Source organism: Schistocerca nitens, chromosome 11, assembly GCF_023898315.1.
Source record: "Schistocerca nitens isolate TAMUIC-IGC-003100 chromosome 11, iqSchNite1.1, whole genome shotgun sequence".
Classification (NCBI taxonomy): domain Eukaryota; kingdom Metazoa; phylum Arthropoda; class Insecta; order Orthoptera; family Acrididae; genus Schistocerca; species Schistocerca nitens.
The window spans coordinates 15,324,365-15,352,213 of NC_064624.1; the positions used below are offsets into that span (position 1 = coordinate 15,324,365).

A 27,849-nucleotide genomic window follows, 5' to 3' on the forward strand; every position below is an offset into this window, starting at 1 on the left:
TCGTAACAGACTTAAACTCGTTTCTAATCTATTGATGTATTTCTTGTTTGGGTATCCACATTGTGAGAGACCCAATTAACAGTATTGATTTGCGGAATACGAATTTGCCGTAAGTTCTCGGTAAGTTTCCTGTCGTGAGGAATACATCTGTCGCTTCTGTGTATTGCCTTTTACTTAGATATAATCTACAGATTCTGTCAAATTGAAGCAACAATACTGAAACTTTCCGATATACTTTATCTGCCTGCCTGCTTTGACTTTTTCTTTTATTTACTTTTACGATTTAATATCGTGACAAGCCAACGATTTTAAATGCATCGTGAATGACGCAGATGGCGACTGGAAATAAGTTTCGCATATAGCAAAACCTCTGCACGGTAGTAAGAGGACCTGGCAGAGATTCCTCAGCCTACTGAACTAATTTCATCTCTTAGAAAACAAAAAGCATCTGTTACTGGAATACGATCGTGTAGTGCGCACAAACACGAGCAGGCCTGATGCAGGCGTATCTGTGCTTTCACTGGAAGAATACCTCTCGGCAAGTTGAGCAGCGGGCTTCGTCGCCTGCAGTCGCGACTTCGTCACAGGGACCGTGTGTGTGTGTGTGTGGGGGGGGGGGGGGGGCGGGCGGGGGGGGGGGGTCGTCGAGCCCGGGACTCTGCAGGAACTGGGCGGCGCCAGCTAACCCCCGCGAGTGTTCTGGACAAGCCGGAAGCCCGCCCGCTGCCTGTAAAGTCTATTTCAAGTTCCAAGTAAAGGCGGTTCCGTTTGAACGCGATAGAAATGAAAAATTGTTTCGCGTCTTTCGGAGTGGTACAGCCTATTACGCAGTCCGTGTTCCAAAAATTTCGTACACCTACTTGTGATTTGAATACATCCAGATCGTTTTGTGATCTGAGAGTAAACACTCGAAATATGTGAAATAACCATTAAATGGGTGTATACGACCCGAGACAACATGGAGATCCGGCAAAAACCCGGGAATTTTTTCATCCGAGAGAAAACCGGGAAAAACCAGGGATATTTTCAGAATTCCGGCAATTGTTCATTGTTGCAGTTTTCAGTTAAATTTTTGTATTTTTGACTGGTAACAGATACTCTAACAAAGGATACTGCTGTATCCCGCTACTGCAGAATGATACTTCAACAATAAAACATAAACGACAGAAGAAAACGAAAATAACTTAAATTGCAAAGGAAATGCGCCATATACAACGACGACACACAGTGCTCATGCAACCGTCTGCCAATTGAAAACGAGTCAAAGGCTTTAGGAAGACTATGCAGTGCTTCATAACAACAAATTGCCTCCAATGAGCGTGAAGTCGCAACTGTTTACATTCGATTTGTTTTAGCAGTTACACGCGGGCTCATGCGCATGCGCAGTTCGAGTAGTAGATTCTCCCGCTTCTGGCTACAGGAATGTGGCTGTTGGCTGTGTAGGCAGTCGCAGCAAGCAGCTAGATGCTACCGGGAAAAGGGGGCGCCAAATTCATACTCTTGAGCAAGAAAAACTTTTGACAAGACGCCTAGCATCCAGCTCTCGTTGGTCTCTAGATTATTCATATGATTTTGAAACGCGTCCCTGTAGGTGTCTTGCAACATTTTTTGAACACATTTTAAATTGATTTATGAATGAGTCATAAGTTGATTTTTAAATGTGTGCATAGTGTACGTGATGTGTCTGCCAGGAGAATCCTCGTCGCATCTAGAAATAAACTTTCCGCAGACAACAGGGGAGGGGGCTATACGAGCTGAACGGAGTAAAGCCGAACGGATGAATGCCAATCGCTGTCTGATTATGTGGTTGATTGGGTTTGCGAAAGATCAGCGTTGTTACAATTACTAGCGAAATCCAAAGATTCAGTGTACCAGAATGGAAATAAACAACTGACAGTAATAACAGATGAGAAATATTACGTATTATCTTCTCGGTGTATCCAAGAAAACGAAATTTTGACAGAAAATTTTGACCAGATCGCTACACTAGTAAGGACCAGTAGTACAGTCCCCGGCTAGCAGCCGGTTTAGTTCTATTCTCGAAGTAACGCGGAAAACGTGTTGTTCGAAACGTAATAACGTCTAACGGGAAAATAATCGCTGGATAAATAAACCTGTGATTCTGGCAGGGTTGGTGAAGTTAATCGGCGAACAAATTTTGACAATGGCAGGAATAGCTACAGAATTGGTGATGACAAGATTGTTTGTTAGAACGAGGAAGGAGAAGATACGGGGACATCACACAAATTATGAAAGAATAAGACGATTCCAAATTAATATAAAAATTTCGTAATACTACTTTTCGATCTCATGCTTTGAGAAGCTGGTGCGTATGAATGAAATGTGAAACTGTTTCCTAATATAAGGCTTTTTGCTTGTAGTAGGCCTAATAGGCATTCGATATTGTTACTTATTGGATTATATTCTGTCGTGTTATAAAAATGGCCATTTGTGCCAAAACAGTCTCGTTTATTTGGTGTGTTACAAAATTGCTGCCACATTAGAAAGGCTTATTTTGTTTTATCCAGCAGACAGTGACAAACTAGATGTAATCAGATCGAGAAACCACACCAGTATTGGGTATTATTTGTATTAACAGCTTTTTTAATATTAGATAACGACATTTCGATTTTTCATGTAGCAAAACGTTTGACGAACTTTAATGAGGTAATAGATTCTTTCGCAGAAAGGAAAGCACGCCATGTAAAGCTGTAGCAAGATTAGAGAGAACATTCTAGGAGCTAAGGTTTGAAGAAATGTGTAATTTCTTTCTTATCTCTTGTATTGGCTTTATATATCCTATATTTAATTTTATGTCACACAAAACAGCAAATTATAAGCTATTAGGGAATAAAGAGTTCAGATTTTCTGAAGAGTCCTTGTTTTCTCGATTACAAATAATCCCATCCGCCATTAATTGTGAGATTTTTTTAGGGAGGGGCAGTCTGTCAAACCGGCCGACTGGGAGCAGGAGAGGCACCAGAGGACATTTAAATTTCCACTCTTCTGAATATAGTGACCCGTGTTTACATTCAGTGGTTCTGCTGTTTCCCCTTCGTTTACTCTCACGTCAAATGAAAACAAAACGGATATCTGTGACCGGGAGCTGTCAAGTGAATTAAAACACATTCACATAATTACGGGAGGCTGAAATACGTCATTAGTTTGAGATTTTATTTTATTTCCACCTTTCTGACAGTCAAGCATTAATCGCCTTGCGGAACAATGAAGTTATTTTTGTCTGTCTGCTAAACAAATTAGGCTTTTGTTAACTTCTCCCGCAGAGGCAGTCCATGTATTTGAAACGAAATTTTTAATTCCACAGTAGTGGCTCGTTTCAACTGTTCGCTGCATTTCAAGTGCACCCGATACGTGTGGTGGTGGCTAACGGAAAGAACACCGAGGCGACGAGGTCGAAAGAACCCTCGTGAGCGAGACGGCTGCACGAAATGACTGAAACTTAGTCCTGTCATGATCACCACGTCTGTGGCTGGTCGATTCCTGAGGTGGCGTGAGATGAAAACAGAAATTGCAAGTGTTCGAGCAGCGACTAAATTGGCTGTCAGTTTTCTGGTTCCCATAATAGACAGGCGAGCTAAACCTCAGCTGCCTTTCTGGTCTTGTTCCGACCGCGGTCGGCATCAGGATCCGTCAAGTCTAGCCGGGGCGTCACTAAACACGAATAAGAATCATACTGCAGTCTGGAACCGCAAGACCGCTGCGGTCGCAGGTTCGAATCCTGCCTCGGGCATGGATGTTTGTGATGTCCTTAGGTTAGTTAGGTTTAACTAGTTCTAAGTTCTAGGGGACTAATAACCTCAGCAGTTGAGTCCCATAGTGCTCAGAACCATTTGAAGAATCATATTTTGCATCCGCAACCAAAACATGGATAGCAGGCACGGTGAATAATCAATCATAAACAATCGTTCTTGTTTAACCGTATCTCAAAAGGCTAGTAACGCTAAACACTTCCAACCCAAAGTTAGACAGCCACATAATACCACAACTTCATTAAAAGAAACAAAGATCTTAAAGCTTAGTAAAACTGAACTTCCCGCATAAAGGTCCACAGTGAACATGCTTATAGTAAAAGTGCAAAGTGGGCCAACCAAGGTCGCAAAACTGGCACACAGGAAAAATAAGTTGCACATACACAAATGATTAACGTAAGTGTTGAATGAGAATGGCTAGTAATAACTAGTAAAATGACTTACAGAAAAGCTAATATTGACAAAGTGGCCTCACTTAACTTTAGAGAACATCGTTAAGGCCCACAGCAGTATTTGGAAGCAGTAACGCTGCGGCAGGCAGGCAGTCCGAGCCTTCACTCCCCACGGCTTCTGCTAGGGCCCACTAGCAGGCGGTATCGACCGGCCTCGCAGTGAGCGGTCCTGACGAGAATCCAAAACCCCACCGACGCCACGAAACGAGCAGACTTAACAAATGGCCTGCAGCACACAGCCACACTCGAATATATAGTAAGCGTGGCCCCCAAGTTCTTGAGGAGCAATACTCTAAAGTACCCGTCTCCCACGAAATTAGCTGGAAACCTTGCCTTGTGGCACGTTCAACATCAAATAAACATACCAAATCCTGCCGTGACAAATGATTAAACCATTAAATGTATGGCTGCCGGGCGCGTACTCAACGCCAACCAGTCCCCAAGCGGCCAGTATGTCCCTAAACAGCCGCCCAGTGTGGCCGAGCGGTTCTAGGCGCTACAGTCTGGAACCGCGCGACCGCTACGGTCGCAGGTTCGAATCCTGCCTCGGGCATGGATGTGTGTGATGTCCTTAGGTTAGTTAGGTTAAAGTAGTTCTAAGTTCTAGGGGACTGATGACCACAGATGTTAAGTCCCATAGTGCTCAGAGCCATTTGAACCATTTGACCTAAAACAGGTTAAAACTTGCATGAAAACCACTTACGACACACGCCACAGATAAGCGAAATGAGGAACATCAGCCTCCTTAAAACAGCCACTGTGGAACCAAGTTGAGAACCATCTCCGGCAGCTAGCCATGCCGCAGTAAGTTTCAACAACCGTCCTAGTTAAAGGCAGAATAACTTGGAGCTTGCAGGTTACGAGCTGGGAAGCTGTTCAGCGTGAGACGACGAATGCACAAAAAATCCGCACGTCTAGACGCCCACTTATCGCCACCGTACATCCGGCGCGACAAAAGACGAGCGCGGCGAGGCGCGTGCACCACGGCTAAAGGTCGGGACACACATGCCCGGACCGTGTCCTTGCCGAGACACGTCCGAGTATTGGCCGTCATCCGGACAACGAAATACATCATTAAAACAAATGTAGCCTAGGGGGCCCCACTTGACCGGGCCGTGCACGGGGAAAGTCAACGGGCCGGGGTCGGGCCGGGCGGGATTCGCCGTGTTTAATTTTTCACGTGACGGACACGGCCTGACGGTAGAATTGTCTTCTGAGCTGTGCAACTGCGCAAGACTGTTCTGTGTACAAAACATGGATGTGGAACGACTAATAGAAGAAGTTCATAAGTTTCCTGTTCTTTACGATCAGGGAAGCGAAAACTACAGGAATATCGAGTACAAAGACAGAGGTTTTCATCAAGCTAAAAGAGAATTTTTTCAATTGTACATGACTTTGAACTGAAGCAACTCATAAATGACGTATCAGTCCATCAATTCACTCCATCATCCTCCAATTCCTCAGCAAAATCTGTTTCAACACCATATCCGTCACCTGTGGAAAACGAGTCAACAGAACCTACACAGCAGCTTTTGGATCTGCAAAAGGATTCACACAATTCGTATATAAATAACGAAAGCGATCATCCTCCAAGTTCCCCTGCATCCTCATCAGCTTCAGAAACTAATTCACTGAATAGTCCTCATTTGTTTTTCTTAGGGTAGTTGTATTTATCTTTCAGTTAATAAAGTAAGAAAATAAAAATGCTGTCCTTAAAACTTCATATTTGTGTTCTGTGTACTTTTCTTTAACCTACCATAAAAAAAAAACAGTTTGTCGTTCCTTGGGTGAAACTGATACTCTCCAGAAAGTGTCTTATTTTCTCAGTCTTGGTTCTAGTTTCTTTAAAAGTTCACAGAAGGTGTACTGCGTCGTCCTAAAATATTCATAAAACTTAGTCTCATCATCTATGAGATGATAAAATAATGTTCGAAACTCTCCCTGTACTGGTCTTGTTTTCCAGGCACTGTGGATCCACAATTTTCTTCTTCCTGTTTGCCTTCGTTCTTTTTCCTTTTCGTCTAAAGCAAGTGCTATAAGTCCTAATTCACCATTACGAAAATAAGTGAACATGTTTCACAGCTTTCACAAACAGAAACACAGATCACAGCGTGCGAGTCACTACAAGGAACAACAGAGACACGGACGTGCCCCGGTCATGTGTGGCCCCTGCAGGAACGGACCGGAGCACGGCCGTCACTCGTCCGACGCTCGGCCCTGACACGGCCCGGACGTGTGTGTCCCGACCTTAAGCCGTCGCCACACGGACCGTGCTGTCGAACGTGAACGTTGAGCGTGCCGAGTTCAACGCGCTGCTGAACGCTCAGGAACGATGCGACTTGTGCACACGGTACGTGGGCCCCAACGTGGCATATGCGATCGCAACGCACTCCAGCGGCAGTCGAGGGATGTTTCTAGATCGTACATCACACTGTTTACTCGGTGGGCGCGCGTAAAATTCCCACGTTAGCTCTATTAAAACGCACGTTTCCTCCATCGTCCACGAAAAGGGAAGTACCGTGTCCAATCAATAAGGACACAGGCCAATGAAGATTGCATTACGAACAGTGCGGTACAAATTTGGGATCCTTCTCCGCATAAGATAAACATTCCCACATTTTAGTACAACCCCAAGGTCTGTCTTACTTTATCACCGTTCCTACCCAGTAGCAGAATCTTTCCAACATGTGAATTACGAAGCGTAAAAGAAAAAGGGGCAAAATATCTTTATACAAGTAGCGCAAGCTGTCATGTAGATTAAGGCAATGGAACAGTCACCCCTCAGAGAAAGGTGAACTGATATTTACCTAACATCAAATATTATAGTATATATTTATATTAGACTAATAATAAAGTATCAGAACCTAATAAAAACGCGAATGTTAGGAAATAAAATTTAGAGATGTCAAGACGCGGCCCAACCAACAATGAATACTACAGTCTATTCACCGAGAGCTGGGACGAAACATAAACAGTGTCACGTGAGTGACTACGCTCGTTTCCAGAGAAAGCTTCCGGTGTTCACGTGATACGTAGGGGTGTGGAAAATCCTTGGCGCACGCTTTGCAGCTGGCCGCGTTCGGCTGGCTGCCGAGCTGTCACAGCGGACCGTGAGAAACCTGAGCAACAATGTACGAAATAAATTTAACAATAACGTTAAAATAATGTTAAACTGACTTCATTATGTCGAAGTAGATTTATTGTCATTCAGGTTGCTAACAAAACGCTCCATTCAAACACAATTAATTGTTAATTTTAATAACAATACCAGTAATAATAATGATAAAGGACGAAACAAGGTTCACTCTGTCGAACTGTTTTCATTGAGGTTTATAACAAACCGCTCCTCTCCCTCCTCCATAATGCAGTCTAATTTCCACATTTGAGTTTCCACTTTTTCTACGACATGGAGGACGCACTTGCTCCAGTCCTGTGCAGTCACTGTTCTTACTGCTTCTTCTAGCAGTACTTTAACTTCCGGCATTTTGCATGTTTTGTTTTTCGCTGCAACATAGCCTTTGATTCTGTCCACAATAACTCGATGGCGTTTAATTCACAGTGGTACGGAGGAATTCTGAGAACAGTTTTCCCTGCATTCTTCGCCATTTCATCTATTGCATATTCGTTGTGCGCAGTTCTGTTATTTTTAACTATATCTAAAAGTTCTTTCTTCAACATACCGTCTTCGAAATCGATGTTTTTAGATTTTAGCCACTCTGATATTTCGTGGTTATTGGAATTCGCATTGGGAACTTTTTATTTTCTCCGATAATGGTACGGCGCGTTATCAAGAACAATAACCGCATTTTACCTGAAGCAGAGGAAGGACATCTTGAAACCACTTCTCGAAGGTTTCGGCGCACATCTCCTCATAATAATCTCCACTTTTCTTGGATTCGAAAGTCCACACACATCCTTCAACGAACCCTGCTTTGCTGCCAATGTGTGCGATAATCAGACGTTTCCCTTTACCTGATGGGCCCTTGCTTCCGGTGGATAATCCGGACAGAAACGCTTGTTTTGAGGAATTTATAGTGTCATCTACCCAGACGTAACTTCGGGTATGTTCTGCGTTCACCCACGTCTCGCCCAAATAGTAAACGGGTCTGCCTTCATCTCTCAACCGTTTAATGGTTCGAAGATAACGCCGCCTCCATAAAATGTCATCCCTGTCTATAAGCATGCTATCGCGCCCACGCCGGACATATTTGAAATTCATTTCTCTCAACAACTTATAAAACGTAGTTCTCCGAAAATTGCCCAGAGCTGCATCTTCGTTCACGACTGTAAGCATTTTGTCAATTGTTGGCAATTCGTTACGAAAACAAATCGTTTACTTTCGTTCGTATCGCATTTCTATCGAAGTCATCAACACTTTCAGAAAGTTTCTGTCGTAATATTCCTTTCTTGGGAGACTTCAAAGAGTGTGTGGCCTTGTACTCACTCATCACACGATACATTGAAGTTGTCCAACACCTGTAGCTGCAGCTGTTTTCGAAACAATGTCACTCATCGACTGCCCTGGATGTAACAGTTCCGTTTTATACACATTAAGCACCATGTGCTTCTCAGAAGAACTTAATGATTTCTTCTTTGCTCGCTTCTTAGGTGGACTCAGAGCTGAAACGTCGACCTCGCTCACTGAATCCGTGGATGACATAATGAGGACAGCCGTATGTGATGCTAATGAAATAAGTGAATATATAAAATAAGAAACCATGCGAGCCGGCCAGTGTGGTCGTGCGGTTCTAGGCGCTGCAGTCTGGAACCGCGAGACCGCTACGGTCGCAGGTTCGAATCCTGCCTCGGGCATGGATGTGTGTGATGTCCTTAGGTTAGTTAGGTTTAAGTAGTTCTAAGATCTAGGGGACTGATGACCTCAGAAGTTAAGTCCCATAGTGCTCAGAGCCATTTGAACCAAACCATGCGATGCTATTGGATACGCACATAAACAGTGAATGCTCAGCGTGACTACAGACACATATACTTACTCTAATAATCAACAACTAGTCTTTCAAGCGTCTTTACAGATGAACTTAAGATATCCTGAAATCGCCGCTGTACCCCACTAACGAGCTCACACCTGCGACTGAGACGGCCACACTGACTGAGCGCCGCGCCTGCGAACCGCACCATGCATCGCTCATGAAGGACAAACGGTTGCACCCATCGCATTCGAACAAACTACAAAATTAAATTCAAACCTTTATGAAACTTTTCTCGCTTACACCACCACAAAAAAATTCAAAGGGGAAAAGTTTGTCGCTTACTATATTTCGTATGATGATTTGGTAAAAGTTCTCATCGGACGCGAGATTTTAATTTATTACTTCACTATTACTGACTCTATTGGGCAGAAAATTTGCAGACGTCATCAACATATAGTACTGAAGGCAATTATAAAATTATTTTGCTGTGCGACACACAGTTTAGGAGAAATGGTGTGATAAATATAGAGTGACGCGAAAAAACAACTTTTCCTGAAAGCTTAAATATTTCTCTTTTTCAGTGACAATAAATTTTAATGTGACGTAAAAAAAGGTGTCGGAAGGTAGTTCTCGGATCACTTTATCATGTTCAGGCGCCAAATTATAAAAAAAAACTTTAATTTTTTAAATTTCTGACTCCGCTGCCTTGTACACTCCTTGACGGCAGCGCTGTGGTCACGCGCCTTGCCGTGTTTACAGTACGTCTCTTGTTTCGGTGAATGGAGTATAGACACAATGACGCTGCTCGTTGCGCTAGACCAACAACAGATCCATAGTAGGCAATGATAGTATGTTACCCCTTGCAGAAAACCTTATCGTAGATTTGTTACTAATTAAAATTTAACTGTAACAAATTTAACCAAGAACAATGCGTTTCTGGTGGATCTTCAGTGTGTCGCTGCCTTCGAATAGCCTACTCTCATAATACTGGAGTTACAATTGTTTTGCCACGAATATGTTTCTCATTTGTGTCTCATTATTTTATTGCAACGAAGCACACACTCAACAACGGGTTTTCCAGTGATTCTCAATGTGCTGGTGCTTAGAAACGGCATACATATATATATAAGCTTGAAATGAATGCCAATATGGCGCCTCGACATGTCATTGGTCAACGCTCAGAATATCTGACGTGCCAGATACTGCTCTGCACGTTCGGGAAGACTCCAGAACGTGCTATTCCACGCTATGACGTCAAAAACTCGGCACGCCCAACGTTGGGGTGCACGGTCCGTGTGGCGACGGTTTTAGGGACGCCGGCTGGCTTTCAACGCGAGCTGGCTCGACCAGCGCCGACCGGAGACTCTTACGTCACACGGGATATCGATATCGGCGACGGAAGACCACCACATCTCACAGACAGTAGACGGGTAGGATTGACAGCAGCGAGAGGAGGCGTGGAGTGCGGCAGTCTGTGGGAAACGTCCTGCAGACGGCCTCGGACTCCAACGGACACACCGTGTGTCGTCGTCGTTTCTGTTCCCCTAGCGCTGTGATTTGATCGGGATCGCCACAAAATCGTCGTTGTTCGTCGCCCTGTTCATTTCTCATTTTTCTTGTCGATTGTGATTACGTGAATTGAATCGTTGTGATTACGATGATGCTTCACGAAGAATTGAAACATCTTGTACAGAAAACTAGTGCAATATTTTTTTATGAAATATGCCAAACACATATGCACTTAATGAAAAATGATTTCGTCTTTCGAAAGGAAATGAAAGAACCAGTCCACCCCCTGCGTGAATACTACGGGTCCCATAATACGAAAACATAGGGCTAATAAAAGTTAAATTTATTTTTTATTAAAAATTACGTAATTTCTTGTTTAACATAAATTCTGGATTGATTGTTTTATCACACATACTCGGTGTTAACGATGAATGAAAACAAAATCTGTAAACTGTTTTCAGGGAACTGTTCGATAACTCGGTGAACAAAATCGTGTGAGAAACTCGGATAAATTCGAATAAATACCTACTTATTTACAAACTCACGATAAAGTGGCACCTCTGTAAAGCTAACAAAATTCACTTCTGAGTCTCGCGTGCAGTAAATTACGCGAAGCATGTTCTGCTGTAGGAACACACCTATAAATAGGATAATTCGCTTCATTCCGTGAAAAATACTAAAACAATTTTTAAATAGTAATGTAAAGTATAGCAGCGTACATCCTTTTTCACAATAAAGGTGTTTGTTCTTCCCTGCTTTAAACATGAGTTCTGAACACAGAAGACGGGTTCAGTTGACTGGAACTGCTATCTGCAGATTCGTCGAATTCGTGTCGGTTAATGACGACAGACCTAAAATGAAATTCATAAATTGCGAATTAAAGGCGCGAATCAGCAGCAGTGAGTCTGAGACGTGAGGAGAGTCGGCGACGCCCTGGAGGGCAGCCGGTGTCCAGTCTGGAGTCCAGCAGTAGGAGGGAGGGAGGGACTCGTCCAGCGGGCCCCCCTCTGTGTACGGGGGGCGTCTCACGAGTCTGCTAAACTCCGACGAAAGAGCGCAACACTTTTTGTTGCTCTTTCGTAAGTGTGATTATTCCAAAGGTGGCGTGAAGAATTTGAAGGGTGCACATCGTACAGTTCACAGAATTGGTCAGTGTACCGAATGCGACTGAAAATGGAGAGAAAGTTTCGTGCTGTTGTTAAACTTTTTCTTTCATTAGGAGGGTTGGGCTGCCGCACAAATCAAAACAGAATTGGATCGAGTTCCCGCGGAGTGTGCAGCATCACTGAACACGCGGTAATGCAGGGGCGCCGAATAAAACTTGGACTGCCGAGACGGTATGCATTTCAAGTGTGTGTGTGTGTGTGTGTGTGTGTGTGTGTGTGTGTGTGTGTGTAATGTCCTACACGGGTAATGGGGTATTTGAGCGTTTTCGGGAATTTGTATTGAATGATGGTCATTTTACACGCTTAACATGCTTCTTTTCCTCTTTAGTATCAGTATTGTTCTATAGAAACGGAAATAAAATTTGAATAATCTGAAAGTCCTAATGTCGTAATGCTAATTGACCTCTTATTTTGGAGTTTCCGGTTCGGAAAACGGGTTGCAAATGATGTGTAGTACCATACTATACAAATTCATCTATAAAAACTCCTGAAAAGTTGTTTCCGAGTGTTCCAGAGAAGGAGATCAGTAAAATGTGGTTTTCACTGTACCGGCAAATTGCCACCACGTTGACGCACGAGTTCCCTAATTTAATGTAAAACGTTTTGCAATGTGAAGTTAACATCGATACACCGCAGAGATAAACTGTACCACTTTTGCGAGCAAGAACATCCTCATTCCACGAAATTAAACTCCTAGATAAAATTGTCGTTTTTCCGACTACACCTCACAAGGGAACCTCCCCATCGCACCCCCCTCAGATTTAGTTATAATTTGGCACAGTGGATAGGCCTTAAAAAACTGAACACAGATCAATCGAGAAAACAGGAAGAAGTTGTGTTGAACTATGAAAAAATAAGCAAAATATACCAAGTAGTTCATGGGCAACATAGGTAAGATCAAGGATGATCTGAGCTCAGGAGCGCCGTGGTCCCGTGGTTAGCGTGAGGAGCTGCGGAGCGAGAGGTCCTTGGTTAAAGGCTTCCCTCGAGCCAAACGTTTACTTACTTCATTTTTGCAAAGTTATGATCTGTCCGTTCGTTCATTGACGTCTTATGTTCACTGTAATAATTTTAGGGCCTGTGTTTTGCGACCGCAGCGCAAAACCGTGCGATTAGTAGACGAAAGGACGTGCCTCTGCATTGGGAACCGAAAACATTTGATCCAGGAAAACACATCTGATACATTCTATACGACACTGGTGCCGGTATGTGCCTCACATGACAGGAATATGTTGTCGACCCACCTAACTTGCACACTTGGCGAATAGGTAAAAAGATTCTTCTACCTTGCCCGATTTAGGTTTTCTTGTGGGTGTGATAATCACTCCCAAAAAAGTGATTAAAACATAAGAGTTTGTCACATAAACTGCAACAAATGAATGCAACAGTTTCACAGTCGCACAGTTTTCTCTGTGCTCTGTCAAAACATATGTTTTTAACGTTTTCAAGTTTCTCCGTGTGCAGACCGTCAAATCCTGCATATGTCGAAGCAAATATGGACATGTCCTGGAATTTTGGAGAGCGAAGTTGATTACGTGTGAGTGCCTGAACTCTAATAATTGTCTGAAAATAAAAATTTAAACTTTTCACTCGAGGGAAGACTTGAACCAAGTACCTCTCGTTCTGCAGCTGCTCACGCTAACCACGGGACCACGGCGCTCTTGAGCTCACATCATCCTTGATGTGGCCTATCTTGCCCATGGACTACTCAGTTTGTATATTTTGCTTATTTTTTTCATAGTTCCACACAGCTTCTTCCTGTTTTCTCGATTGATCTGTGTTCAGTTTTTCAGGGCCTATCCACTGTGCCAACTTATAACTAAATCTGAGGGGGGTGCGATGGGGAGGTTCCCTTGTCAGTTAGTTGGTAGCTCAGTTCTTAGACCGGTAGACCATCAAATTTTACGAGTTGTATACCATAGGTCGCCGTTCGAATTTAACCCGAAATAATATTTTAACTTAGGTGTGAAACAATTAGACAGGCCTCTCGTATGGCAGCCAAATCACAATTAGAAAACTTCACCACAGCGATCAGACACAGAATGTGATTGCTTTCTGCTTGCGGTTTACATGTGCCTTCAGTTGCAATCTCTCTTCACACACACGTCACGTTGAAAAAGATACTTTGCAGATTGTGGCCACACACTTTTCACTTCATTAGAAAGAATGTTTTTATCTTGTTACTGTCTAGCTATGATCCTTACTGTTTAACCGTTTGAGGTTTCATCGTCTTATATGAAACATGAAGCAAGTTTGCTTCAGACACTGACGTTACCTTACACTCACAAACATCACACCCCTAACGTTTGTGTTACCTGCATCTTGTACACGCTTCATATCTCTCCGTATGACCTCATCGCCGTACGCCTCTTTGTACTGTGGGCGTATGGTGATTTCTCAACTACTAGCAGTTAATTCCAAAAACCTGAGTTGTGGGTTTCGCGAAGTAAATGCATTTAGCCGTTGTTGTCCATTTCTCAAACTATGCTGTAAATAATACATCTCACCACCCAAGTAGCTACTGCAATCAGTTCGTGCTAGCGGTATTTTCGTGTTTGGTGTAAAACTTTCAGGAGTACGTGACCGTTACAGGATTCGAAGCTGCGACCTCTTTGCCGTCTGTCCGTTGCCCACCGAGCGCGTGCTGGCTGTGGTCTCTGCCGAGTGCCTTCAGTGAAGGAAATCAGCTCAGGGGTTCGCCGAGAACAGTTCTGTTGTGCTTCGGGGGTCGTGACTCGTGACTTGTACTCGACAACCTGGTTGCCACATACCGACTCGTTTGGCAAACTCACACATTTCCTTAGTTTTGAGCGATATTAATGAAGCTACAAACAGGAGAGAGAAGAATATTGGTCGTTGCACATACCGCCGCTCTAAATGGGTGGAACATAAACGCATCACCTTGGGCAAGGTTTCCACTTCCAGTGTCCATACAACTTCTTTCTATTGTTACTTAGAAGTTGTAATTGCTGCTCCCATCACTACGTAGCGGAAGTAGTCCGTAAGAACGTCCTAACTTGGGCCAACACACACCCTGTAACACACTAGAATCTTCGTGTTACTCCTAGTCTGTGACGTCAGGAGAGCTTTAGACTGTCAGCCAATAAAGGAGTGTTTTCGGTCATATGCCAAAATCTTGACATTTAATGATATTTAGGCACACATGTTGTTGTTGTGGTCTTCAGTCCTGAGACTGGTTTGATGCAGCTCTCCATGCTACTCTATCCTGTGCAAGCTTCATCTCCCAGTACCTACTGCAACCTACATTCTTCTGAATCTGCTTAGTGTATTCATCTCTTGGTCTCCCTCTACGATTTTTACCCTCCACGCTGCCCTACAATGCTAAATTTGTGATCCCTTGATGCCTCAAAACATGTCCTACCAACCGATCCCTTCTTCTAGTCAAGTTGTGCCACAAACTTCTCTTCTCCCCAATCCTATTCAATACCTCCTCATTAGTTACGTGATCTACCCACCTTATCTTCAGCATTCTTCTGTAGCACCAATTTTCGAAAGCTTCTATTCTCTTCTTGTCCAAACTATTTATCGTCCATGTTTCACTTCCATACATGGCTACAGAAACTGAAGAAATTGCAAAAAGGTAGGAATTTAAGGAGATGGGACCTGGATAAACTGAAAGAACCAGAGGTTGTACAGAGTTTCAGCGAGAGCATAAGGGAACAATTGACAGGAATGGGGGAAAGAAATACAGTAGAAGAAGAATGGGTAGCTCTGAGGGATGAAGTAGCGAAGGCAGCAGAGGATCAAGTAGGTAAAGACGAGGGCTAATAGAAATCCTTGGGTAACAGAAGAAATATTCAATTTAATTGATGAAAGGAGAAAATATAAAAATGGAGTAAATGAGGCAGGCAAATAGGAATACAAACGTCTCAAAAATGAGACAGGAAGTGCAAAATGGCTAAGCAGGGATGGCTAGAGGACAAATGTAAGGATGTAGAGGCTTGTCTCACTAGGGGTAAGATAGATACTGCCTACAGGAAAATTAAAGAGATCTTTGGAGAGAATAGAACCACTTGTATGAATATCAAGAGCTCAGATGGCAACCCAGTTCTAAGCAAAGAAGGGAAAGCAGAAAGGTGGAAGGAGTATATAGAGGGTTTATAGAAGGGCGATGTACTTGAGGATAATATTATGGAAATGGAAGAGGATTTAGATGAAGACAAAATGGGAGATACGATACTGCGTGAAGAGTTTGACAGAGCACTGAAAGACCTGAGTCGAAACAAGGCCCCAGGAGTAGACAACATTCCATTGGAACTACTGATGGCCTTGGGAGAGCCAGTCATGACAAAACTCTACCATCTGGTGAGCAAGATGTATGAGACAGGCGAAATACCCTCAGACTTCAAGAAGAATATAATAATTCCAATCCCAAAGAAAGCAGGTGTTGACAGATGTGAAAATTACCGAACTATCAGTTTAATAAGTCACAGCTGCAAAATACTAACTCGAATTCTTTATAGACGGATGGAAAAACTGGTAGAAGCGGACCTCGGGGAAGATCAGTTTGGATTCCGTAGAAATGTTGGAACACGTGACCTTACGACTTATCTTAGAAGAAAGATTAAGGAAAGGCAAACCTACGTTTCTAGCATTTGTAGACTTAGAGAAAGCTTTTGACAATGTTAACTGGAATACTCTCTTTCAAATTCTGAAGGTGGCAGGGGTAAAATACAGGGAACGAAAGGCTATTTACAATTTGTACAGAAACCAGATGGCAGTTATAAGAGTCGAGGGGCATGAAAGGGAAGCAGTGGTTGGGAAAGGAGTGAGACAGGGTTGTAGCCTCTCCCCGATGTTATTCAATCTGTATACTGAGCAAGCAGTAAAGGAAACAAAAGAAAAATTCGGAGTAGGTATTAAAATTCATGGAGAAGAAGTAAAAACTTTGAGGTTCGCTGATGACATTGTAATTCTGTCAGAGACAGCAGAGGACTTGGAAGAGCAGTTGAACGGAATGGACAGTGTCTTGAAATGAGGGTATAAGATGAACATCAACAAAAGCAAAACGAGGATAATGGAATGCAGTCAAATTAAATCGGGTGATGCTGAAGGAATTAGATTAGGAAATGAGACACTTAAAGTAGTAAAGGAGTTTTGCTATTTAGGGAGTAAAATAACTGATGATGGTCGAAGTAGAGAGGATATAAAATGTAGATTGGCAATGGCAAGGAAATCGTTTCTGAAGAAGAGAAATTTAACATCGAGTATAGATTTAAGTGTGAGGAAGTCGTTTCTGAAAGTATTTGTATGGAGTGTAGCCATGTACGGAAGTGAAACATGGACGATAACTAGTTTGGACAAGAAGAGAATAGAAGCTTTCGAAATGTGGTGCTACAGAAGAATGCTGAAGATAAGGTGGGTAGATCACGTAACTAATGAGGAGGTATTGAATAGGATTGGGGAGAAGAGGTTTGTGGCACAACTTGACTAGAAGAAGGGATCGGTTGGTAGGGATTGTTTGGGGCATCAAGGGATCACAAATTTAGTATTGGAGGGCAGCGTGGAGGGTAAAAATCGTAGAGGGAGACCAAGAGATGAATACACTAAGCAGATTCAGACGGATGTAGGCTGCAGTAGGTACTGGGAGATGAAGAAGCTTGCACAGGATAGAGTAGCATGGAGAGCTGCATCAAACCAGTCTCAGGACTGAAGACCACAACAACAACAACAACAAGCTTTAATTACGTAAAAGTAACCTTCTGCTAGGGTATTGAACGTAAATGCCATTTGAATGTTACAAGAAATGGGAATAGCAATAATCCAAAGGATACTCCCAGCATGGAGGAGTAGCCTGGTGGCCGTGAAGCTGTGGCCGGTGTGGGGGCCGCGGCAGCTCACAGTCGACCCAAAGCCCATCCGGCACCACATTTCGGCTCACTGCCTGCCGACCGTAAATAGCACTGCTCGAGACTCTTTGTGCAGACTCGTGGCTGCTGAAACTACCCACCAGAGTCGAAGCACCCGCCAAAACAGTAGCTGCCGAAAGTGCACCGAAGAAGCCAAAGGCCATTTTGTCAGCTGGTAAGTTTACGGCCACTGATTTTGGACTTCCCAGGCAATAATCCTCACGTGTTAATTGGAAAAAGGCAGAAACAGAAGTGGACTCCATTATTCTTCATTGTTGGATCGTTAGAAATTTGCATTGGCACGTCCTTTCACCAGGATAATGCACAGTCCGACACATGAGCGGTAACAACGGCGAAAGTGCAGGAAATGGGCTCCTAATCCACTCCACACGAGACGCAGGCTCAACTCACCTGCTGTTTCGTAACTTGAAGCTGTCTTGCTGGGGACAAATTTTCATCGAATGAGCAAGTGATAGCGCAATCAACAAGTATTTTTCAGACATTTACGTGCCCTATTTTTGTGATGGATGAAAGAGGTGGAAGATTGCTGGACCAAGCTTATATGCTTCAAAGGAGACTGTCGAGAGGTTAGTTGAGTTGTTTACGACAAAAAGTTTTTCTCGCCTTTTTTTTACCAGACTTCTGGACTCACCCTCGTAGGAGGTGGTTAAGTGAGGTGTGACTGTTATTTCTTCATTGCTAAAATACAGTATGACGCAGAGAAAAGTAACGCGTGTAAGTGTGAGGGAAATGAATGAAATTACAGAAGCGAGGAACTAAAACAAAAATCACACGTTGATAGATCCGGCCTACGTGGTGGCCATGAATGTTTGCCGACAGTTCGGTCCTCAGTGAAGACATCGTGGAGTCGTTCCAGCGATACCTTAGACGTGTGCCATGTTGCCCCATCGTGCTATAAGCAGCAGTATTGTCTTCCATGTTCGGTGAGCTCAGCACAGAATGTATCAAACGTTTGTTGAGGGTCGCGTCAAACAGTCCAGTAATGCGCGTTCCTGTTACAGCGCGCCAAGTGCAGTCGTTTTCATCGTGGAGTGGTTGCTGACAAACTACATTGGGGTTCTCTGTTGCCCAGTACCTCGTTGTCTGTGAATTCACGTGGCCAGAAAGATGAAACCATGCTTACAGTCACTCGCGATATAATGGAAAGGGTCTAACAAACCATCGTCGATGTTACTGAAAAGCCTCCTTCAGTAACGTAAACGTTTGACTAACATCCTCCACTAAATGTTGCACAACCCACACACGATACGGCTTCAGATTAACGCTCTTCAATATCTGGCAGGAACTCCTACTCAAGTGAACCTTTTGGAACAATTCACATGTAGACCTCTTTGGGCTCTGAACAATTATTCAGCAAGTGTCTGCGGTAACTTCTGGGTGTGACAACGGAAGGAATTCTCCGTCGTTTCACGCTTTGGACAGAGCCGTAGGTGCACCTGTTTTTATACAGGCTCTGTATTTCTCTCTCTGCTGGTACTCGTCTGTCCAGGTACTTGACTCGAAAATTTCGCGCATTGCTTAACCGAACCAGTCCTCACACATGATTCCACAATTTATTTCTTCTATAGAGTGTCAATTTGCAGACCGAAAAGCTCGGCCAACTTCACTGATGAAATGAACTGAAATGCTGACAGAAGAACTCTAGCAAGTGATGATTTGATTAGAACAGATGTAAACATTACACTAGTTATTCTTCCACCTTTTCCGTTACATCATTTCTTTCCCGCGTACTGTAAGCCATACCACCAAGAGCAGTCAGTAACAATAGTGGTACATTCTGTGAATGAATGTATGCTAATGAACAGTTTTTGCAAATGAACAGTGTAACAGCAATCTGATGAATAATGTCCGTCTTTCATTTATATTACTTAAAATCATACTCGACGCTTACCAGGATTTTACTGTTATTAACAGCTTTTATTCATAGGTTGATATTGGCGACATGTGTTACTGGTGTGGCTTAGCCAGGTAAATGTAAGCAAGGGTTATAGGTGCTAAACTGCGAAAAAAATATAATTATTTTCATGAGAAGGCTGTACCTGTTTTATTTATTAATAATTTGTCAAATTGTGGTTTTGTTTTTGAGATAACGTAACCAACTCGTTTCCTAATGGAAGCCTATTTCTGGTCTTAGTTTTCATGTTCACCAATGAAGAGTGCTACTTTGTATAGCTAGGAAGTTGTGAATGGGACTAAGAATTCTAAAGCTTCGCTCTCCAGCTGTGGATATTTGTCTTTCCTCTTCATGCAGAACACGTGAATCTTCTACGATTTAAATTTTATGTAAGCGTGATGTCCAAAGCAAAGACTGTTTGTCATCTTCGTGTTCAGATCGCCCAGTTGTACTGACATAGCTGCAAAAGGATTTCGCATCCATCTATGCCCACTGTTAGCTTGAGAGTTCAGTTCCCGAAAGTAAATTAATAGCTTTTCTCCAAAGTTAGTCAAGCTGTGCATCGTGCAAGGAATATGAGAACTCACCACCAACTGGCCCACTTCTCTGACAGTCTTCTGAAAGAAAGGGACAGACTGAAACACTGCCTTCTGTAAGGACGTTGACCACAAACGGAGTTCTGCCTGGACTGCTTCGATTTTATCCTTCACCTTTATATTCGTTTTCTTCTCTCCCTCGGAGGCTCTATTTTGTAATATTTAGGTGATTAAAATGATCTGCGAGTAATACTAACTTCACTAGTGAAACAGGATCACAGAAATAATTCAAATAAAAAGATTTGGAATCTTGTTTTAATGTTCTTAAAATTCAGCTTCTAGTTCCAGAATTCGTCAATACCTCTCCTTTGGGAAGCTACCAAATCTGAGGAGATTCTGATGATTCTAAACAGTCGTTTGCAACACTTTAATTGACTTCAGAGCTTTGATCGCTTTCTTTAAGCACGTCTTTCAGATCAGGAGGTAAAACCGTGGCTGCCAGAGCCTGTTGGTGGAGAAAGCACTGTGTCCACGATACATTTGGCCTTACTGATTTAACTTCACAATGAGCCCGCTTCTCCTATCAGTGACGGCTTTACCACTTTCAGTACAAATGGCGATACATTTTGTCCAATCTCGCAGTTGCATGTCATACAAACACCAGCCAGTAAGGACTGGCAGGAAGTGCTTTACAAAATATTATCTCCTGTGATTCTTTAATCTGCTTCAAACTGCAAAAATTGCGCAAACTGTGCACGATCTGAAACATCAGTAGATTCATCAAACTGCAAAACAATGTGTGGGCTGCTCGTAAAGTTTTCGACTAATTGTTCTCGAATGTCAGCGGTCATAGTATACGTTTTAGCACATTTGCCTCTTGCTTGCCTAACACAGTTTCAAACATATCCGGGGCTGCTGGCAAAATAAGATGCTCAGAATCTGTGTACATCTTCCTGTCAGAATGCAGGTCGGTAAGAAATACATCAGTGAGAAAGTGTGAAATACTTAGATATCATGCCTGAAGTTAATAAGTGAGTAGTGAGACATCTTTTGCATAGTTTAATGTATTAGCATATACACTGATTTGTGACTCAATAGAATGTGAGTGGGAGAAAAGTAAGAATTTGTGGTGTTAAAGTAACTGGAATAAATAATGCCCAATTATTTCCCTAGTTTAAACGACTACCGTTAGCACCTAAAGTAGAAATTATAAACATGACATGTGGACTATAAGTGACAGTTTGATCTGTGGAATCAGAACTTGTAATTGAGAAATAATAGAAATGAAAACCTGTTGGTGTTAAGACAACAGTTTCCTGCATTGTGGCTGTCTGACATCAGTAACAAAATGATAGCACGTCTCAGCTAACTGGAAGAGAGAATTCTCTACGAATTGCTAAGAGTTCACCAGTTCACGGTTCGGTGTTGTCTTGTTGGAATCTGTTGGAAATGTCGGAGGATTCAAAGTCTGGGTGCCACAGCAACCCCGTAGCAGTGTTTGCCATTAAGTCAACCCCAACTTTTGTAGCAGATTGTCTGTCCACTGTGTGAGGCAGCTCCTACAAGACTTGCAGAAATAGCTGTTAAAAGCAGAGCAATGCACATACCAAGTGTCAAGTCATTCTTTCTGTAAATAACTAGAGAGATAATAACTGTCTCAATCTCCATTTCGAAAGATATCGTGATTGTGCAACCCTACTCTGTAGAAATAAGTTGGGGAACGAGGTCTGCACACCTTCTGAGGACATGTTGTCCAACGGTATGGGAAATCCTGAAAGCTGTGCTGTCGGAGATACGTAGCTCATCACGTGTGGCAAGAGTTTTACGCAGACAGGATATCGTGACATCGTAATGGATCACTGGTGGACAACATTTAGCAGCTGCTCCCCCTGTGGGTCCGGGGGTTAGAATCGGCCCGAGGTATTCCTGCCTGTCGTAAGAGGCGACTAAAAGGAGTCCCTCCCCCTCAAGGGTCCGGAGACGGACGGTTCCACGACTTATATTTGTGGTCATTTTGATTTTTCACTTATTCTGGTTTCTTCCTTCCGTTGTTTGGTACCTTTCTTTGTCCTTCTCCCTCTCACTGTCTTCCTTACTTTTTCCCTTGCCTTTTCCTCCTTGCCTTCTCCTCCTTGCCTTCTCCTCCTTGCCTGTCCGTTTCTCGGGAGGTGTGACCTGAGGTGTAAACATTCACCTAAGGCGGGAGTGCCCTCTGAGAGGGTCCCCACAAGGAAGGAGCGCGCCATCGGAGACGCAATCATGGGGATTCCTTTGCAATGGATTTCTCTTCTATCTCGACTTCTGCCCAAAAACGGAAACTTGACCAGCCACCAGTGCCAAAATACTACCGCCTGCCCCACAGTTCCTCGTCGTTTCTCGATCTGAGGACGGAAAGGCTTTTTCGTCTGTCAACCCTTTCGTTATCCAGTTATCCAGAAGGGCGTAGATGCCATAGTCGGATTTGTCAAGTCTTGTACCAGGATGTGTAACGGTACCTTGTTATAAGAAACTGAGAGCTCCTTTCAGGCACAAAAACTTCTTCGGGCCACACTCCTGTACACGTTCCCTGTCCGGGTGGAGGCTCACCGCACTTTGAATTCGTCGCGTGGTGTGGTATATACTAGATCACTCGACGAACTGACGAGGAGATTGTCTTTCCTCGCTGAGTAGGGCGTGACAGCTGTCCATAGGGTCATGAAAAAGGTCAACAATGACCTTGTACCGACCCGGACACTTTTCTTGACCTTTGGTAGTGTTCAGCTGCCGTCGCGCATCAAAGCGGGCTAAGAGGTTATTTCTGTTCGCCCCTATGTCCAGACACCTACGTGCTGCTACCAGTGTCAGCGTTTTAATCACACTCAGCAGTCTTGTTCTAATGCGGCTAAATGTGTCACTTGTAGCAGGGATGCCCATGAGGGTGACTGTCCACCTCCGCCTCCTCGTTGTGTGAACTGTCAGGGTGACCGTGCAGTGTCCTCCTGCGACTCTCCCATCTACAAGGATGAACGCTGTATACAGGAAATTCGGGTCAAAGAGAAAGTGTCCACCTCGGCTGCTCGCAAGCTATTTGCTAGTAGGAAGCCCACGCTACTCCCAGCGGGAAAATACAGTACTGTCCTCGCCTCTCCTCGGACTACCAGGGAGGTGGCGACACAGACATGCGATCTGACCTTCAGCATTATGGTCGTCCTTTCGGCCAGTGCTAAGATCGCTCGGTCAACATCTCCTCTTCCTCCCGTCACCCCTAAGACACAAACTCCTTCATCAGCTTCTGCCAAGACGAAGACCCAGAAGTCAGATGCACGGGCCTTCAAGAAGGAACCGTCCCGTGCAGACTTCCTATGTACCTCGAACTCCCGGCCACCGACCACTAAACGACCTTCCAAGAAGGCTCATCGGAAGCAAAGTTCTTCTCCGCCACGGCGCGTTTCTTCTCCTGCGCCACCCAGCAGTTGCCGCCCCAGGCCGTCATCCGTTTCGCCTGGCCGCACCGCTGGTAGCCGAACATATGGCCGTTCACCGGCGGAGGAAGCTCCCCCTCCCAGCCATCTTAACAAGATGGCCGACGAACCTACTGAACCAATGGACGATGGCTGCCCGCCTACTGATAGCGGCAGCAGTGCTCGTTCGAAGCCAGGCCCTCAGCGGCCTTCGAGGTGACCCCTTCTTGCTTCTCCTTTTTCTTTTTCTTATCACGATGGCACTTCTTCATTGGAATATTCGCGGCATTCGCTCCAACCGAGAGGACTGCTACGCTTGCACTGTCCGCTCGTCGTAGTTCTCCAGGAAACGAAGCTACGCCCATGCGATCAAATTGCCTTGGCACACTACACCTCTGTGCGTTTTGACCTACCCCCTGTGGTAGGTATCCCAGCTCATGGAGGGGTTATGTTGCTGGTCCGAGATGATATTCACTACGATCCCATCACATTGCACTCCGACCTGCAAGCAGTTGCTGTCCGAATTACTCTCCCCACTTTTACATTTTCCATTTGTACCGTTTACACTCCATCGTCGTCTGCCGTTCCCAGGGCAGACATAATGCAACTTATTGCTCAGCTACCTGCACCATTTTTGTTAACTGGAGACTTCAATGCCCATCATCCCCTTTGGGGCTCTCCAGCATCCTGCATGAAGGGCTCCCTGTTAGCAGACCTTTTCAACCACCTCAATCTTGTCTGCCTCAATACTGGCGCCCCTACTTTTCTTTCGGACACATCTCACACCTATTCCCATTTAGACCTCTCTACCTGTACTTCCCAACTTGCACACCGGTTTGAGTGGTATGCACTTTCTGATACGTATTCGAGCGATCACTTCCCGTGTGTTATCCATCTCCTGCATCATTCCCCCTCTCCGTGCTCAACTAGTTGGGACGTCTCCAAAGCAGACTGGGGGCTCTTCTCTTGCAGGGCGACCCTTCAGTATCAAACCTTCGCAAGCTGCGATAGTCAGGTCGCACACCTCACGGAAGTCATTCTCACTGCTGCTGAATATTCCCTCCCTCACACTACTTCTTCTCCACGTCGCGTGCCGGTCCCCTGGTGGACTGCAGCATGTAGAGACGCTAAACGTGCTTGTCGACGTGCTTTTACGCACCTTTCAACGCCACCCTACGATGGCGAATTGTATTAATTATAAACGATTAAGTGCGCAGTGTCGTCGTGTTTTTAAAGAAAGCAAGAAAGCCAGCTGGGCTGCTTTCACAAGCTCGTTCAACAGTTTTACTCGTTCTTCTGTTGTCTGGGGGTAGCCTGTGCCGGCTATCTGGCACTAAGGTCCACCCACCAGTTTCTGGCTTGACGGTCGCGAATAACGTCCTTGTGGCCCCTGAGGATGTCTCCAATGCCTTAGGCCGATTTACCACCCTGCCTTCCTCCTCCGAAAACAGGTAGAGGAGGCAAGGCCGCCTAACTTCCGCTCCTCGAATCATGAAAGTTATAATGCCCCATTCACCATGCGGGAACTCGACAATGCACTTGCCCGGTCACGGTCCTCCGCTCCGCTATTCATATTCAGATGCTGAAAAATCTTTCACCTGCGGGTAAAGGTTTTCTTCTTCGTACTTATAATTGCATCTGGATTGAGGGTCATGTTCCCACATGCTGGTGCGAGTCTATTGTTGTCCAGATTCCTAAGCCGGGGAAGGACAAGCACTTGCCTTCCAGTTATCGACCCATCTCTCTTACCAGCTGTGTCTGTAAGGTGATATTTGGTTTGGCTGCTCGAATCTCGACTCCTACTTACCAATGTACAATGTGGATTTCGTAGGCGCCGCTCTGCTGTTGACCATCTGGTTACCTTGTCGACCTTCATTATGAATAACTTCTTGCAGAAGTGCCCGCGGCTGTGTTCTTTGATTTGGAGAAGGCGGGCGGGCATTCTCTGCACCATGCATACATGGGGCCTTCGCGGTCGCCTCCCTGTTTTTATTCGTTCCTTTTCAATGAATCGACAGTTCAGGGTACGTGTGGGTTCTGTCCTGCCTGACACCTTTCGCCAGGAGAATGGGGTGCCACAGGGCTCAGTTTTGAGCGTCGCTCTCTTCACCATAGCGATCAATCCAATAGTGGATTGCCTCCCAGCTGATGTATCAGGCTCCCTTTTCGTGGACAATTTTGCCATCTATTGCAGTGCACAGCGGAGATGTTTCCTGGAGCATTGTCTTCAGCGTTGTCTTGACCGTCTTTACTCCTGGAGTGTCGCCAATGGCTTCTGTTTTTCTGCCGAGAAGACAGTCTGTATTAACTTCTGGCGCTACAAAGCGTTTCTCTCACCGTCCTTAAGACTCGGTAAGGACTTAGCTGGTCTCCACATGTTTCATATTTGGCTGTTGTTGTACCCGTTCTCTAAATGTCCTCCATGTTCTCAGTGGAATGTCGTGGGGAGCGGATCGAACCGTCCTACTTCGTCTATATCAGTCGAACGTCCGCTCAAAGCTGGATTATGGGAGCTTCGTATACTCCCCTTCACGGCCGTCCATCTTACGCCGCTTCAACTCGATACAACACCGGGGTTTACGTCTTGCGATCGGAGCGTTCTATACTAGTCCCGTCGAGAGTCTTCATACTGAAGCCGGTGAATAGAATTGCCACTAACCTACCAGTGCGATATACTGCATTGTCGGTATGCCTGTTGGCTATTGTCAATGCCCGACCACCCGTCTTAGCGTTCCTTTTTTGACGACTCTCTCGACTGTCAATACGGGTTGTATGTATCTGCCCTGCTACCCCCTGGAGTTCGCTTTCGTCGCCTCCTTCAGCACCTTCATTTTTCACTCCCTGCAACCTTTCGAGTGGGCGAGAGCCAAACGCCACCTTGGCTCCAGGCTCAGGTTCGCATTCACCTTGACCTCAGGTCGCTCCCAAAGGAGGTTACCCCCGCTTCGGTATACTACTCCCGTTTTGTCGAACTTCGTTCGAAGTTCATTAGTATGATATTCATTTATACAGATGGCTCTAAGACCAATGACGGTGTCGGGTGTTCTTTTATTGTCGGGGCACACAGTGTCAAATACCGGCTCCATGGCCATTGTTCGGTCTTCACAGCTATTTGCCCTCTACCAGGCTGTTCTTTACATCTGCCGCCACTGACATTCTGCTTATGTCATCTGCTCCGATTCCCTGAGCGCCATCCAGAGCCCCAGTGATCCATATCCGGTTCACCCTTTCGTGCACCGGATCCAACGCTCTCTTCAGCAGCTGTCAGACGACGGTTCTCTGGTTACCTTTATGTGGGTTCCTAGCCATGTCGGTAACCCTGGGAATGAAGCTGCAGATGCCGTGGCCAAGGCTGCGGTCCTCCAGCCTCGGACAGCTTCTTGTTGTGTCCCTTCATGGAATTGTAGCAACGTCATTTGTCAGCGCATTTTATCGCTGTGGCATGCCGATTGGGCTGCACTTACGCCCTTCTCAACGGGAGGAGGTCGTTTTGGCCCGGTTACGAATTGGACACTGCCGGCTCAGCCATCGCCATCTGGTGACGGCTGCGCCGGTGCCGTTCTGCCCATGTGGGGAATTGCTGACGGTATGCCACATTTTAACGTCCTGTCCGAATTTTAATACACTGCGCACCGATCTTGGCCTGCCTTGTACTCTGGATGCCATTTTAGCGGATGACCCAGGAGCAGCTGCTCGCGTTCTTACTTTTATCCACTTGACAAACCTGTCTAAGGACATTTGATTATGCTGTTTTTTTAATCCTATGCCTGTCAATCTGTCTTTTATCGTGTTTTCCCTTTTAGTTGCTGTTTTAACCTTGTGCCTCGTAGTGCATTCCTAATGTAGTCTGGGCGCTAATGACCATTGTAGTTGTGCGCCCTAAAACCACAAAAAAAAATATAAAAAAAATTAGCAGCTGTTGTACTGGTCTGCATGTGCGTCGTACAACTGTCGAGGGTGCCGTTTAAGGTTGGCTCGGTGGTGCCATGTTTCAGGACCTTCCGACATGTCGGCAGCTGCTGAGGTTCAGAGGACGGCGGCCGTGGACCTGGGCGCCCTGCTAGACGCGGGCGAGGGCGCGGTCGTGACGCTGGTGGCGGGAGAGACGCGGCTGGCGGCGCACCGAGCGGTCCTGGCCGCCAGGAGCCCCGTGTTCCGAGCTATGTTCCAGCACGACACGCTGGAGGCCAGCTGTGGCGAGGTCAGAATCGCGGACGTGGAGGGCCCGGTGCTGAGGCAGCTGCTGTCTTACATGTACACCCT

General features: G+C 45.0%; 1 protein-coding gene across 2 annotated transcripts in view; it reads left to right on the top strand.

Annotated features, from left to right (window-relative positions):
• Nucleotides 1-27,849, top strand: part of LOC126213041 (poly [ADP-ribose] polymerase tankyrase-1-like) — an 881,088-nt gene that overhangs the window by 821,943 nt on the left and 31,296 nt on the right. The gene's annotated exons all lie outside the window — the stretch shown is intronic.